The sequence below is a fragment of the Dendrobates tinctorius genome, unplaced genomic scaffold (genome assembly GCF_039654945.1).
Source record: "Dendrobates tinctorius isolate UK_male_01 unplaced genomic scaffold, ASM3965494v1 ptg000359c, whole genome shotgun sequence".
Classification (NCBI taxonomy): Eukaryota; Metazoa; Chordata; class Amphibia; order Anura; family Dendrobatidae; genus Dendrobates; species Dendrobates tinctorius.
In genome coordinates, this window is record NW_027362025.1 from 942,854 (window position 1) to 959,119 (window position 16,266).

The window sequence follows — 16,266 nt, forward strand, 5'->3', positions numbered from 1 at the left end:
AACAACACTGTTATTACCACCAGTGACATTATACACAGTACCTCTGTATATAGTGTCAGTGTACAGGTAATATAGTGATTACCAGTGACATTATACACAGGAGCTCAGTGATCACTGGCAACATTATTGTCAAGGTTTGCTCAGCTTGTGGGATTAGGTAGTTCAGAGGTTAATGTGGATGGCCTCACTCTGAGATTCTGGGAGGCTTTTTAAAGCCTCATTGTGGGCTCATTCCTCATCGTTTATACTCAGACCCTTGGCCGAGTGTGTGTGACCCTGGTGTGCTTTGTGACTGTAATACTTTATGCTTGTTTGGTTTTGATCTGGTTCTGTCCCTGTTACGAGTTCTGCCTGTCCCTCTTGTACTGCGTTGCTATCTCTGTGTATGACTCATTGCCTATGACCTGACTATTCTCTGATTGCCCCTCTTGTACTGTGCAGCTATCTCCATGTATGACTCATTGCTTACGTTCTGACTACTCTCTGCTCGCCCCTCTGGTATCGCGCCGCCCTCTCCATGTATGACCGCCCGTTTGTCTGACCTGAGTTCCCCTCGCCTCTACTCCAGGATTCCTGTAGTAGAGTCCTACAATCATCTTCAGAAGTGGGACACTAAGCCCCGCCCCCTGTGGTCACATGATCGTAGGTCCTTGTACTTCTTACTACCTTCAGCATCGCAGGTCCCGTCTGCCTCAACTTTCCCTGCAGTATCGGACCCCGGGCCCTCCCGCAGTAGGGGTGAGTCACGCTGCTCAGCCATGGCAGTTCGCCGACGCTGACAGGATCCTGATATTTATACACAGAAGATCTGCATACAGTGTCAGTGTAATACAGTGACCACCAGTGAAATTATACACAGGAGCTTTTGGAAGTGCATTGAGCAGCAGGGTGGTTTGCTGGTGAAGGGAAAAAAAATCTCTTTAAATCTTCTGCATGAGCGAGTGTAAGCGAGCTGAGTGTGACCTGAGCGTCAGTGCGAACGGTGGTAAGTGTGTGACTTGTGATTCAGTGACTTTGGATTCAGGGAGTTTGCAAAGGAGGTATTACTGAATTGCTGTTATATTTTATTAATACTTTTTATTTATTTTTACTTAGCTTTTCTGTCTGGTGCAATCCCCATTAGGAATGTGCTCCACTATTGCCAATGCCATCCAGTGTACGTCTTGACGCATGTACGCAATCCTTGACCAGCCAGTCGAGGGTGCATACTGCTGTGCGAGATGTGAGCACATTGTGCATTTGGAAGCCCAGATACTGGATTTAAATGTGCAGCTGGCAACACTGAGATCAATAGACAATATGGAAAGGAGACTTCTACTCACTGAGCAGACGCTCAATGAGATAGATGAGGGGGGGATGCTAGGTTGGAGCTGCAGGACAGTGAAGCAGTAAGATGGGTGACAGTTAGAAGGTGGGGTAGACAGAAGAGTGCCAGGGAGGCTAGTCCTGATCTGGCACAACCCAATAAGTTTGCCAAGTTGGCAGATGAGGGGAGTGTCAGTGCAGGGGTAGCACTGCTGCAGCAAGGCATGTCCTCTGAAAGCCAGAGGAGTATATGCTCCAGTAAGGGGAGAAATAGGAGAGCAGGGCAGGCCAGACAGGTGCTGGTAGTGGGGGACTCAATTATTAGGGGAACAGATAGGGCAATCTGTCACAAAGAAAGGGATCGTCGAACGGTGTGCTGCCTATCTGGCGCGCAAGTCTGACACATCGCTGACCGGGTTGACAGATTACTGGGAGGGGCTGGTGAGGATCCAGCGGTCATGGTGCACATTGGTACAAATGACACAGAGGTAGGTGGAAGGTCCTTAAAGATGATTTCAGGGAATTAGGCTGCAATCTTAAGGCAAGGACTTCCAAGGTGGTATTTTTGGAAATATTTCCTGTACCACGTGCCACGCCAGAGAGGAGATTAGGGAAGTTAATAAGTGGTTCAAGAATTAGTGTAGGAAGGAGGGGTTTGGGTTCCTGGAGAACTGGGCCGACTTCTCAGTTGGCTACAGGTTCTACGCTAGGGACGGGCTGCACCTCAATGGGGAGGGTGCAGCTGTGCTGGGGAAAAAAATGGCTAGAAGGGTGGAGGAGTGTTTAAACTTGGAACTAGGGGAGGGTATTCATTTTATAAGAGGGGAAGACTGTGTAGATAGAGACCTGGGCACAAATAATGAAATTGGAGGTGGTAGTGGCATGGGGGGTGAGGTTAGAACAGTTAATAATTTAAGAAATAGAGGTACAGACATACATAAAGTGCATGTATACAAATGCCAGAAGCCTCGCCAACAAAATGGAGGACTTAGAATTAATTTTGTTGGAAGATAAGGTATATTGCACCCCCTCATAGGGTATAAGGCTGCCCCCTCATAGGGTATAATGCTTCTCCCCCCTCATAGGGTATAATGCACCCCCTCATAGGGTATAATGCTGCCCCCTCATAGGGTATAACACTAGATAGATAGATAGATATGTGATAATTAGATGTATAGATAGATAATAGATAGATAGATCTATGGATAGACAGATAGAAATAAAGATATAAAGATAATAGATAGTGAAAGATATAGGTAGCTATAGAGATAGATAGATAGACCTAGATAGATATAGATAGATAAATAGATAGATAGGGGATAAATAGATATATGGATAGATAGATAGATAGATAGATATAAAGATAATAGATAGTGATAGCTATAGATAGGTATATAGATAGATAGATAGATAGATAGGGGATAAATAGATAGATCTATGGATACATGATATATAGATGGATAGATATAAAGATAATAGATAGAGATAGATATAGATAGGTATAGAGATAGATGGATATAGACTATTTATATCTATCTATATCTACCTCTATATCTACAGTATCTATCTATCTATCTATCTATATCTATCTCTATATCTAAGATAGAGACAGATAGATATAGAGATAGAGATATAGATATACAGATAGAAATAGATAGATATAGAGATATATAGATATAGAGACAGATAGATATAGAGATAGATATAGATAGATATAGAGATATATAAAAAACAAACCACAATACTCACCTCTCCTCCTGCTCCCACGCTGATGACGGCTTCAGTGTCAGCAGCTGACCCGTCTGCCAGACACACAGCGGGTGCGCGATGAAGTGACGTCATCGCGCATCGGCTGTGAGTCAGGAGCAGAGGGGACTGATGGGAGAGAGATGCTCTCTATTCCACTGAAATTGAGCGCAGCGCCGGCTGCCTAGGTTGGGGAGCGGGGCCCCGGGGTGAGTGGAGGCCGAGAGTGAATGAATATTCATTTCTCTTTAGTAGTGGGGACAGTGGCTCCTGCCTCCTGACACCCGCTGCTGCTCCGCTGGCAGGGCCCCCATAGCAGCTGTGTGGCACTGGCTGGGGGCCCCTGGAGCAGTGGGGGCCCTAGGCAACTGCTGTCCCTGTATACCAGTAGAGGTGCCAGGGCCCACCAGATGCCAGGGCCCACCGGAGAATCAGTCCGACGCTACCTGTCTGTATATATAATGTCAGTGTACAAGTAATAGAATGATCACTGGAGACATACACAGGAGTTCTGTATATAGTGTATAGTGTACAGCTAATACAGTGACTCACCAGTAACATTATACACAGGAGCTCTGCATATAGTCAGCGTACAGGTAATACAAGGATCACCAGTGACATTATACACAGGAGCTCTGTATATACTATATAATGTAAGTGTCCAGGTAAATCACTGACTTACCAGTGACCTCTGTATTTGTAGCGATTCATCTTCGCTTTTCTTCCTCTTCCAGCCAGGACACGTTTGCTGCAGAAAATAACACACTATACTTGATCACTTCTAGACCACATTCCCCACTTTCCCCCCCGACTTCTACACTTTATGTGTAAAGGTCAGCCAGGGCAGTAGTCGTGGCTGAGTATTTCGGGTTCGGGCATTGTATACCCTGACCTCCCTCTACAGGAAAACGGTACCTCTTCTCTTGCATGGTACGGTGAATACTCACCGTGCCGTCAGCGTCCCCTTTGCTACGCCGACTTGATGCTGATCCTTGATCCCAATGAATAGAGACACAGTCCAGGGCAACTCTTAACTGAGCAAATTTATTTTCTTCAGGACACAGCACATCCACATAGTTTCCAGCATTTTCATCACAGTAAAGACAGCACATTACTTCATCTTTCCCTTCACTGTTCCTTGCAGTGTTTCCGTTTGACGAAGCGTCTCAGATGGCTCCTCAGTGTCCTCCCTGTATAGCGTCACCACGGTGAAGCGCTCTCCAGCATGTTTCGCCCCGGACATCAGAGATTCAGCCCACGTAGCTTTCCACCACATTCTGGAGTGACCTGCCCGTACCCTTTTACGGTAACCTTCAATCTTCCTCTGTTTACTTACACTCTTTTCCACTTTATTGCTGATTCTGCAGTACCGTGTTCTTCTCTAGATGGCTGGGCATCAGCTTTAACATCACGGGGTAGTTAGGCAGCTCAGGCATATAGCCCACCCGAGCACAAAGGGGTCAGGCCTCTGACTGCCTGAAACTGGAAGACCATCCTGGCTTATTCTCCAGCTATCCCCTCCTACAGTTAACTCCTATATGTCCTACAGCTACATCTACTGTGCAATGAGCTCAGTGCCCCATCTAGTGACCATAGCCCAGACTGCACTGTCCCTACCAAGTACAAGGTGCAGAAACATAGCTTATGCTATATAAATAATACAGCAACATGAAATATACGATAATGCGCAACAATGGTATAACATATATATAAATATATATACAAGTACAACAGCAACATGGGGGTTTAAAGGGGTAAGACTCTCAACCCCTTACACATGTCTACATATTGATATTAGTCATGTATTATACTACAGCACAGGCACCATTTTGATGAATGCAAACCTTTTTTTTGTAACCCCACAAACACCCGGAGCACCAGAATCTCAATAACTGAAATTTACAAATACAGATTACACAACAACCACAAGATGCATTTCATCACCCAGGTCACCTCATTTTAATCAGTATAACAGCGTAGACCTGACACTGTCTGTACTTTACTGTTCACAATCCTGCTGACAGGATCCCTTTAAATCTAAATTTTAATAAGTTTGTTCTTTTCTGCGCTAAACGTCCCCCAAACCCTGAGGACGGCGAGTATACCTTGGTTGTGTTTTGCTGTATGTGTATACAAAAGTAAAAGAAGAGCACCTATCAGGGGCTCAGAAAAGCTGGGTGGCATGTGTGCTAGTGTGTGACCCAGCGCAGGTGTCTCACTGGCCTATCAAAACAGTGACCGATAGCAGCAAACAGTGTGATGTGGATGTGAGAACTGTCTGCGGGGTGCGCTTAGGTGAGTGGACAAAAGAATATGGGAGGTTCACCTTTATAGTAACATCCCAGGGCAGGTGTGTCGTGAGCAAGTGGTGTTCAAGAAATATTGGTGGCAGTGGTTGTGACTTATCCTGACACACAATGTACAGGGAAATGGGAAAATTGTGAAAAAAAACGCAATTCTGACCTTAATTATGTTTACGGCGTACATTATGTGGTAAAAATGACCATGTAATATGATTCTCCTCATCAGTATGATTACAGAGATACTAAACGTGCCCAGATTTTTAAATTATTTTAGTGGTAGAAAAAAAATCAAGACTTTGAAATAAAAAATATGTTGGAGTTTGTGTTGCCATTTTCCGAGACCCGTAGTTTTACTTTTTCGTTCAATAGAGCTATGAGAGGGATTATTTTTTCATAAGGCGAGACGTTATTATGGATATTACTTTGGGATAGATATGACATTTTAGTTGCTTGTTACGTATTTTAAGTGGTATTGCAGCGACCAAAAAATACCGCAATGTTGGCGTTTTTAAATTTTTTGTGTTTACCAATTGGGTTAATTATTTTTATATTTTGATAGCTCGGACTTTGCTGGATGTGGCGATATCACTTGACATTTTTTTTTATGTTCATTTTCAATGGAGGAAAATTGAACTTTTATGAGTTTTTTTTCAGATTTGTTTAAATCTTTTTTTGTTGTTTTACTTTTCTTTTCACTTCATTTATCGCTCCCTAAGGCCCCTTTCACACTTCAGTTTTTTGCAATCAGTCACAATCCGTCAGGTTTTGACAAAAACGGATCCTCAATTTTTTTTGGAGGATCCGTTTTTTCCCCATTGACTTGCATTAATGGCGGATTGTGACGGATGGCTGTCCGTTTCATCCGTTTTTTTTTTGAGGATCCGCCAAAAGTTGCTGTCCGTCACCATCCTCAAAGATTTCAAAACGGAGCTTGCAACAAAACTCTCTCTCTCTCTCCTTCCCGACCAGCATTTCCTTTAAATTTCCTCATTTTCAGGATCCTGTGCCATCCGTTCACATCAGTTCAGAACGGATCCGCTTGTCTGCCTTTTTGGCGGATTTGAACTGATGCAAAAAACTGAAGTGTGAAAGAGGCCTAAGCTGTACTACATACAGGGGCTAATGGTGCAGCAGAAGTGTGAACTTTTTGATGCTTTTGTTTAATATTTTCCACTATATTATATGGAGAGCATAAAAAACGCATGCAAAATTCCAATGAAGTCTCCAATTGTGGAACTGAAGCATTCCTCTACTAAAAAAAATGCATTCGAAAAAACTGCCACAAAAAAATACAATAAAAAGTTTTGATTGCTTTAGTGCGAATACCTATGGAAACAATGCAGCACTTCTGCATGTGTGAACATGGCCCAGGAGAGACTCTGGACAATTTGTACGTTCTACACCAGGTTCACACTTGGGGTTATTTATTTTTTTATCACTACTTAGAATTACAGACAAATTAAAAAAAGTGATCTGAGCCAATTATATGGAAAAAATACAATATTATTTAACATTTATTCTGAAGCTATATGAAATAATTCCGACTACAGCAATGGTCTGTGCCCATCACGGGTGATCCGTGTTACCGGGAAGAGAGGAGGAGACATTCCTACAAGGAGCTGACAATAGATACATCACATTATCTCACATATGAGGATACAGAATTATACAGGTTTGAAAATATCAAATAGAAAGATTTGCCTGTAAACAGGTAAAAAAGCAAAAACAGTAAATAAAGCAATGACTTGCGCTATTGTACCGGTAAGTTTTTATACATCTCATCCCAATCCAGCTAACCCCTATCCGTACAGTGGCAGCTGGTATTGGATGGTCTGCCATGGGTAACATAACTAGTTCTCCTATATTAGACCCATTGCCATGTTCGTCTTTATGACATCACAGAAGCGTTGTCCACGAGTCATGGAATGTTCCGCAAGAACGGTCAGTGCGAGGCAAGCAGAGATAGAGAGGAGAGCTGAACACTAACCCAGAGCGACTTGTAAATCACTTTTTACTTGTTTTGTTTATTTTTTTTACTTTTATTTCTTTTTTTTGGGAGTGTTTTCTACCATCCGCACACACTTTTGTGTGTGTGGAGGGGAAGGCAGCCTAATGGCTGCACCCGTAGCTGGAGGAAAGTTCCAACCACGGAGACGTCTCCCACATGCCAGGACATCCCCATATAGTCAGAGGCCTGAACACCACCAAAGGCCAACTGGCTTCACGGGGTATGTGATGGCAGTGCTTTATTATATCGTGTCAATTATTAAATGCCTGTTCAAAACACCAGAAAAGGCAAAGGACCGATATTCCAGACTGAAAAGTCCACCACCATATCCTACAATGCCCGAAATAGGCCGATTCGTACAACCTGCAGCAAACATCAGCGCAGAGCCAGAGGGTATGAAGGAACGCCTGATACTCACCAGAACAGTAGATGAGGAAGAGACAACAGCCACATTGCCCAGGAGCCCATCCCCATGCACCTGGATGGAGCTAACTCCCTCTCAAGCACGTATACTCCTCAGTATGCCTTACGACCATCAACCGCGTATTAAGGTGACTGCTAAACAAGGCTACAATCCTACACCACACCTGCCAGTCAGCTATACCACTGGAAAGATCATGCAAGTAATGCTGATGAGCCCACAGGATGTACAACGTGCCTACAAGAGAGATTTGGGTTTCCTTCCAAGTCCTAGGAAGATCATTCTCCCGAGAAGAGAATTCCGCGGCACTTTGATTTAGCCGGCGGAAAATGTAGTGGCGAGTTGCTTGCAGCAAGCACATACCATCTTCTGCACAGCTGCTTCTTAGACAGATTTTCCGGTTTTGACTATGGCTTGATCAATGGATCATGTTTCTATACTGCCGCCTGCCCTGACCTCTGCTTGTTTAAAGTTATGCATCTACACTGCCGCCTGCCCTGACCTTTGCTTGCTCAATGGATTATGTTTTTGAACTGCCGCCTGCCTGACCTCTGCTTGCTCAATGGATTGTTTCTGCACTGCCGCCTGCCTTCACCTCTGCTTGCTCAATGGATTATGTTTTTGAACTGCCGCCTACCCTGACCTCTGCTTGCTCAATGGATTATGTTTCTGCACTGCCGCCTGCCTTGACCTCTGCTTGCTCAGTGGATTATGTTTTTGAACTGCCGCCTGCCCTGACCTCTGCTTGCTCAATGGATTATGTTTTTGAACTGACGCCTGCCCTGACCTCTGCTTGCTCAATGGATTATGTTTCTGCACTGCCGCCTGCCTGACCTCTGCTTGCTCAATGGATTATGTTTTTGAACTGCCGCCTGCCCTGACCTCAGCTTGCTCAATGGATTATGTTTCTGCACTGCCGCCTGCCCTGACCTCAGCTTGCTCAATGGATTATGCTTCTGCACTGCCGCCTGCCCTGACCTCTGCTTGTTTCCGGTTATTAATCTGTGATACTAATAAAAATGTATATTATTCTGCACTATATGGACTGTGGGTCGTTTTTTTTCTTTGGTTTTATGGTTGTTTCCGGTTATGTTTTTGCACTGCTGCCTGCCCTGACCTCTGCTTGTTTCCGGTTATGTTTCTGCACTGCTGCCTGCCCTGACCTTTGCTTGTTTCTGACTACTCATTTGCCTGCTGATTTTGTACTTCTTCCTCAATGCCTGCACTTTTAAGACCCCAGTAGAGCTAATTTATATAAATCCTGCATCCTAACAATGAAGCCGGGTTATAGGGCTTCTGATCACAATGGTAGGATGATGCCTCAATGTGAAGAAGGGTAGCACCAGTTCTTCACCTAACAGTATGGAATGCTTATCTAAAAAAATGAAAAAGGAACAGTACAGTATAGACAAAGGTCCCATAAACTCAACAAGAACAAACCATTAAGAACTTTAAGCATAAACATGTGAGACAACAAACCAAGTGGCTCAGAATACCACATCCGACCCAACCAGCAGTTTTGTTGAAGGTATTTTCCTCTGATCTTTCGTTAAGAGGGTACAACATCTCAAATACATTAGACTGGTGTGGGTCTCCAACCATTTAGGAACCCTCAAATCAATAGTACAGGGGTCTTGAATCAGCCACAAAATTGCTTCAGGAAGAATTGGGTGGAGCACTGGTTTCATATGTACCCTGCCGCTCATGTCAAGGTCTATGAAAATAACCAAACACAAGGCTGAGTACTCAGATCTTATAGGAACCTCCCCAATAGTGAATGGCCATCTGTACATTCATAGTTCCCCAGGTCTGTAGACAGATGCGGGTTTCACGTCCGGGACCTCTGCCTATCAGACATTTATAGAATATTTTATGGATAACACATAAATGTATGGGAAAACTCCTCTTGTAAATAGTGCGCCTCAAGTTTCTTCTGCTGTTTGCAGTGGAATGTAGTCATCATAGCTAATATGAGGGAAGGATTCCTGAGAGGGGGTATACATCTACTATATCCATATTCTGTGGATATCTACCCTAATAAAGCTTATGGACGGTGAGTGCAGTGATGAGACCGACCCTTTATCAACATGTTCTGTCCCACAAACTAATGTAGTACACTGCACTGACCGCCGATAGACTTTATTCTCCAAAGACAATTTAAGTTTGTTATATGTATTAAAATACTTTTTTTCCCAGAATTATCTAAGAATTATCGACAAGGAAAATGGACTCAAGATAAAGCTTAGAAACATATATTTCTTTACAGCTCCTGATATAGGTATTGCGGTCTTTAAAAACAGTAGTCCCCAACTTCTGCCTCCTCAGCAAGTTATCCCCTAGCCATTGGTAGATCATAACTTGCTGATTACGGGTGTTTCACTGCCAGGACCCCCACCAATCCTAAGAACAGGGTGTCTGGAACAAGCGGCTGTTAAGAATGCGCAACAACACTTCTTTCATTATGGGACAATGATGGGGCTGATATGCTGATGATGGACTATGATGGGGCTGATGTGCTGATGATGGACTATGATGGGGCTGATGTGCTGATGATGGACTATGATGGGGTTGATGTGCTGATGATGGACTATGATGGGGCTGATGTGCTGATGATGAACTATGATTGGGATGATGAAGTCTGCAATAACAGAGCATAGCAGTACAACCCCTTAGCCTGGAGTGCCCTAACAAATAGCTGGGGAGGGTCCGAGCTCACAGTCAGACCTTAGAAGAAGAGTTAATAGTTTTGTTTCTTCTGTCTTAATGGACAAAAAAGGCTTACAGTATATACTCGCGTATAAGTCGAGATTTTCAGCCCATTTTTTGGGGCTGAAAGTCCCCCTCTCGGCTTATACGCGAGTCATATACCGGGGGTCGGCCAGGGAGGGGGAGCGGGGGGGGTGTCGGAGATCATACTCACCTCTCCTGGCATGTTTCTGCAGCCCCCCGTGCTTATTCCATCTTCTCGGCGCTGTTCTTCCTGCTTTCAGCGGTCACGTGGTACGCTCATTACCCTCATTAATATGCACATATGTAATGAGCGGCACCACGTGACCGCAGAAAGCAGGAAGAACAGCACTGAGAAGATGGAACAAGCACGGGGGGCTGCAGAGACATGCCAGGAGAGGTGAGTATAACGGGGGGAGCCATATTCACCTGTGCCCCATTCCACCGCTGCGCATCGCTCTGCTGTCTTGCTTCCTCTGGCAGTGACGTTAAGGTCAGAGGGTGCCATGACGTAGTTAGCAGGCGCCCTCTGCCTGAACAGTCACTGCAGAGCCAGCAACGCTGAGGAGCAGCAGCTGCAGCAGTGACAAGGTGAGTATATAGTTTTTTTTTTCATTTTTTTAATTGAGGCTGCGGCAGCAGCATTGTAAGGGGCCACTAATCACTGTGCAGCAATACAAGGGGCCACTCATCACTGTGCAGCATTATAAGGGGCCACTCATCACTGTGCAGCATTATAAGGGGCCACTCATCACTGTGCAGCATTATAAGGGGCCACTCATCACTGTGCAGCATTATAAGGGGCCACTCATCACCTTGCAGCATTATAAGGGGCCACTCATCACCGTGCAGCATAATAAGGGGCCACTAATCACCGTGCAGCATAATAAGGAGCCACTAATCACTGCAGCATTTCAAGGGGCCACTAATCACTGTGTAGCATTATAAGGGGCCACTCATCACTGTGCAGCATTACAAGGGGCCACTCATCACTGTGCAGCATTACAAGGGGCCACTAATAACTGTGCAGCATTACAAGGGGCCACTAATCACTGTGCAGCATTACAAGGGGCCACTAATCACTGTGCAGCATTACAAGGGGCCACTAATCACTGTGCAGCATTATATGGGGCCAGTAATCACTGTGCAGCATTATATAGGGCCAGTAATCACTGTGCAGCATTATATGGGGCCACTCATCACTGTGCTGCATTATAAGAGGCCACTCATCACTGTGCAGCATTATAAGGGGGCCTCTCATCACTGTGCAGCATTATACGGGGCCACTAATCACTGTGCAGCATTACAAAGGGCCACTAATCACCGTGCAGCATAAGGGGCCACTAATCACTGAATTTCAAGGGGCCACTAATCACTGTGCAGCATTATAAGTGGCCACTAATCACCGTGCAGCATTGTAAGGGGCCACTAATCAATGTGCAGCATTATAAGGGGCCACTAATCACTGTGCAGCATTATAAGGGGCCACTAATCACTGTGCAGCATTATAAGGGGCCACTAATCACTGTGCAGCATTATAAGGGGCCACTAATCATTGTGCAGCATTATAAGGGTCCACTCTCCATGCAGCATTATAAGGGGCCACCAATCACTGTGCAGCATTATATGGGGCATATGTTATTATGGACCATGTTATAGGGCTACCATTATTCACTGTGCAGCATTATTAGGCATATTTTTGTATGGAGCATCTTATGGAACCCATCATGAACTTTATGGAGCATTATATGGGGCCATCATGAACTTTATGGAGCATCTTATGGGGCCCATTTTATTTTTGAAATTTACCAGTAGCTTCGGCATTTTCCACCCTAGGTTTATAGGCGAGTCAATAAGTTTTCCCAGTTTTTTGTGACAAAATTAGGGTGGTCGGCTTATACATGGGTCGGCTTATACACGAGTATATACGGACTTCTAAAGAAAATTGCCCCCAAGTTATTTTGAGCGACCCCGCCTGCTGTACCATCCTTGTGATTTACAAGAACGTTTCTCACTTCCTGCTAGGACAGCGGAAACCCAAGGAGTAAAGAGAGAAGGTCCTTATGGCTGCATGGAGTAATGCTGGAAATCTCTAAGTCTGCGGGGACAACAGAGACTTTAGAAGAAGGCAAACCAAGGTTTAGTGCTAGCACTAGTGTGAGAGAAGGTTTATACTACAGGACAGAAGTGCTGTAACAGGAAAGAACCTAACAAATAAAAAAGATTGTAGACAAACCAGATTTTGCTATCTATTCATGTCATTGCCTTCCATATTACAGAGAAATTTCCCTAAATCCGGTATCTGATAATCCACAATGATGTATATTCAGGGTCGAACTGGGGTGTCTGGGGCCCACCAGGGGAATGGACTCTAGGGCCCCATCCTACAGCTATATGCTAATATCTGTCAGTCGTTATCCCCATTATAGTGGAGCATCGGCTGTAAAACACAGGCGGCTCCTGTACATCTACTGTGCATCCCCATAACTGGGATGTATAATTACGGTAGTTTACATTAATGTGGTTCTTTGGTTAAAACAATTTATCACCGATCCATGGGCTCTATAGGATAGCTGATCGCATACGTCCGACCATTAGAAACTGCACCGACCGGAAGAATGAGAAAGTTTTATCGTTGATAGGACACTTATCCCCATTTTAAAATGGAGCAGCAGGTTAGATATCTGACCGAAGCTTCATTCATTCTCTTTGGAGCTTCTATAAAAATACAAGTGCAGCCACTGAGGGAATGAATGGATCAGTGGTCAAGTCGGACATGCCACTCCAGTCTAATGGGGATAAAAAGTTCCACATTTTGCTGAATGGGTCCAAGTAGTTAGACCCCCCCAATCAATACGTTATCACTTGTCCTGTGAATAGGAGATTACGTTTTTCCACAGGAAACCCCTGTAAGTGCATCTCTGCCGCTGTTTACAAAGTATTTAATCTCTAATGGAAATAAAGAATATTCTCCTAATTAATATCAGAGAAGACTAATGACCGTCAAACACAACACAATCCACTGTACCAAGACCAATAATACCACATACAGGGGAGAAATACCACCACACCATGACCAGACCACATAGTACCCGCATCATATCACATAAAAGGCACAAATACAACCACACCATGACCAGACCACATATTACCACCACATAGTGACCGAATAATATGACATATTACCAGCATATAGGGACCAAATAATAATTCATACACGGAGAAATACTTCCACACTGTGAACAGTCCACAAATTACCACCACTTATTGATGGAATACTACAGTACTGATTATGAATACAAACCACAATAATAACAACACTGTTATTACCACCAGTGACATTATACACAGTACCTCTGTATATAGTGTCAGTGTACAGGTAATATAGTGATTACCAGTGACATTATACACAGGAGCTCAGTGATCACTGGCAACATTATTGTCAAGGTTTGCTCAGCTTGTGGGATTAGGTAGTTCAGAGGTTAATGTGGATGGCCTCACTCTGAGATTCTGGGAGGCTTTTTAAAGCCTCATTGTGGGCTCATTCCTCATCGTTTATACTCAGACCCTTGGCCGAGTGTGTGTGACCCTGGTGTGCTTTGTGACTGTAATACTTTATGCTTGTTTGGTTTTGATCTGGTTCTGTCCCTGTTACGAGTTCTGCCTGTCCCTCTTGTACTGCGTTGCTATCTCTGTGTATGACTCATTGCCTATGACCTGACTATTCTCTGATTGCCCCTCTTGTACTGTGCAGCTATCTCCATGTATGACTCATTGCTTACGTTCTGACTACTCTCTGCTCGCCCCTCTGGTATCGCGCCGCCCTCTCCATGTATGACCGCCCGTTTGTCTGACCTGAGTTCCCCTCGCCTCTACTCCAGGATTCCTGTAGTAGAGTCCTACAATCATCTTCAGAAGTGGGACACTAAGCCCCGCCCCCTGTGGTCACATGATCGTAGGTCCTTGTACTTCTTACTACCTTCAGCATCGCAGGTCCCGTCTGCCTCAACTTTCCCTGCAGTATCGGACCCCGGGCCCTCCCGCAGTAGGGGTGAGTCACGCTGCTCAGCCATGGCAGTTCGCCGACGCTGACAGGATCCTGATATTTATACACAGAAGATCTGCATACAGTGTCAGTGTAATACAGTGACCACCAGTGAAATTATACACAGGAGCTTTTGGAAGTGCATTGAGCAGCAGGGTGGTTTGCTGGTGAAGGGAAAAAAAATCTCTTTAAATCTTCTGCCTGAGCGAGTGTAAGCGAGCTGAGTGTGACCTGAGCGTCAGTGCGAACGGTGGTAAGTGTGTGACTTGTGATTCAGTGACTTTGGATTCAGGGAGTTTGCAAAGGAGGTATTACTGAATTGCTGTTATATTTTATTAATACTTTTTATTTATTTTTACTTAGCTTTTCTGTCTGGTGCAATCCCCATTAGGAATGTGCTCCACTATTGCCAATGCCATCCAGTGTACGTCTTGCCGCATGTACGCAATCCTTGACCAGCCAGTCGAGGGTGCATACTGCTGTGCGAGATGTGAGCACATTGTGCATTTGGAAGCCCAGATACTGGATTTAAATGTGCAGCTGGCAACACTGAGATCAATAGACAATATGGAAAGGAGACTTCTACTCACTGAGCAGACGCTCAATGAGATAGATGAGGGGGGGATGCTAGGTTGGAGCTGCAGGACAGTGAAGCAGTAAGATGGGTGACAGTTAGAAGGTGGGGTAGACAGAAGAGTGCCAGGGAGGCTAGTCCTAATCTGGCACAACCCAATAAGTTTGCCAAGTTGGCAGATGAGGGGAGTGTCAGTGCAGGGGTAGCACTGCTGCAGCAAGGCATGTCCTCTGAAAGCCAGAGGAGTATATGCTCCAGTAAGGGGAGAAATAGGAGAGCAGGGCAGGCCAGACAGGTGCTGGTAGTGGGGGACTCAATTATTAGGGGAACAGATAGGGCAATCTGTCACAAAGAAAGGGATCGTCGAACGGTGTGCTGCCTATCTGGCGCGCAAGTCTGACACATCGCTGACCGGGTTGACAGATTACTGGGAGGGGCTGGTGAGGATCCAGCGGTCATGGTGCACATTGGTACAAATGACACAGAGGTAGGTGGAAGGTCCTTAAAGATGATTTCAGGGAATTAGGCTGCAATCTTAAGGCAAGGACTTCCAAGGTGGTATTTTTGGAAATATTTCCTGTACCACGTGCCACGCCAGAGAGGAGATTAGGGAAGTTAATAAGTGGTTCAAGAATTAGTGTAGGAAGGAGGGGTTTGGGTTCCTGGAGAACTGGGCCGACTTCTCAGTTGGCTACAGGTTCTACGCTAGGGACGGGCTGCACCTCAATGGGGAGGGTGCAGCTGTGCTGGGGAAAAAAATGGCTAGAAGGGCGGAGGAGTGTTTAAACTTGGAACTAGGGGAGGGTATTCATTTTATAAGAGGGGAAGACTGTGTAGATAGAGACCTGGGCACAAATAATGAAATTGGGGGTGGTAGTGGCATGGGGGGTGAGGTTAGAACAGTTAATAATTTAAGAAATAGAGGTACAGACATACATAAAGTGCATGTATACAAATGCCAGAAGCCTCGCCAACAAAATGGAGGACTTAGAATTAATTTTGTTGGAAGATAAGGTATATTGCACCCCCTCATAGGGTATAAGGCTGCCCCCTCATAGGGTATAATGCTTCTCCCCCCTCATAGGGTATAATGCACCCCCTCATAGGGTATAATGCTGCCCCCTCATAGGGTATAAC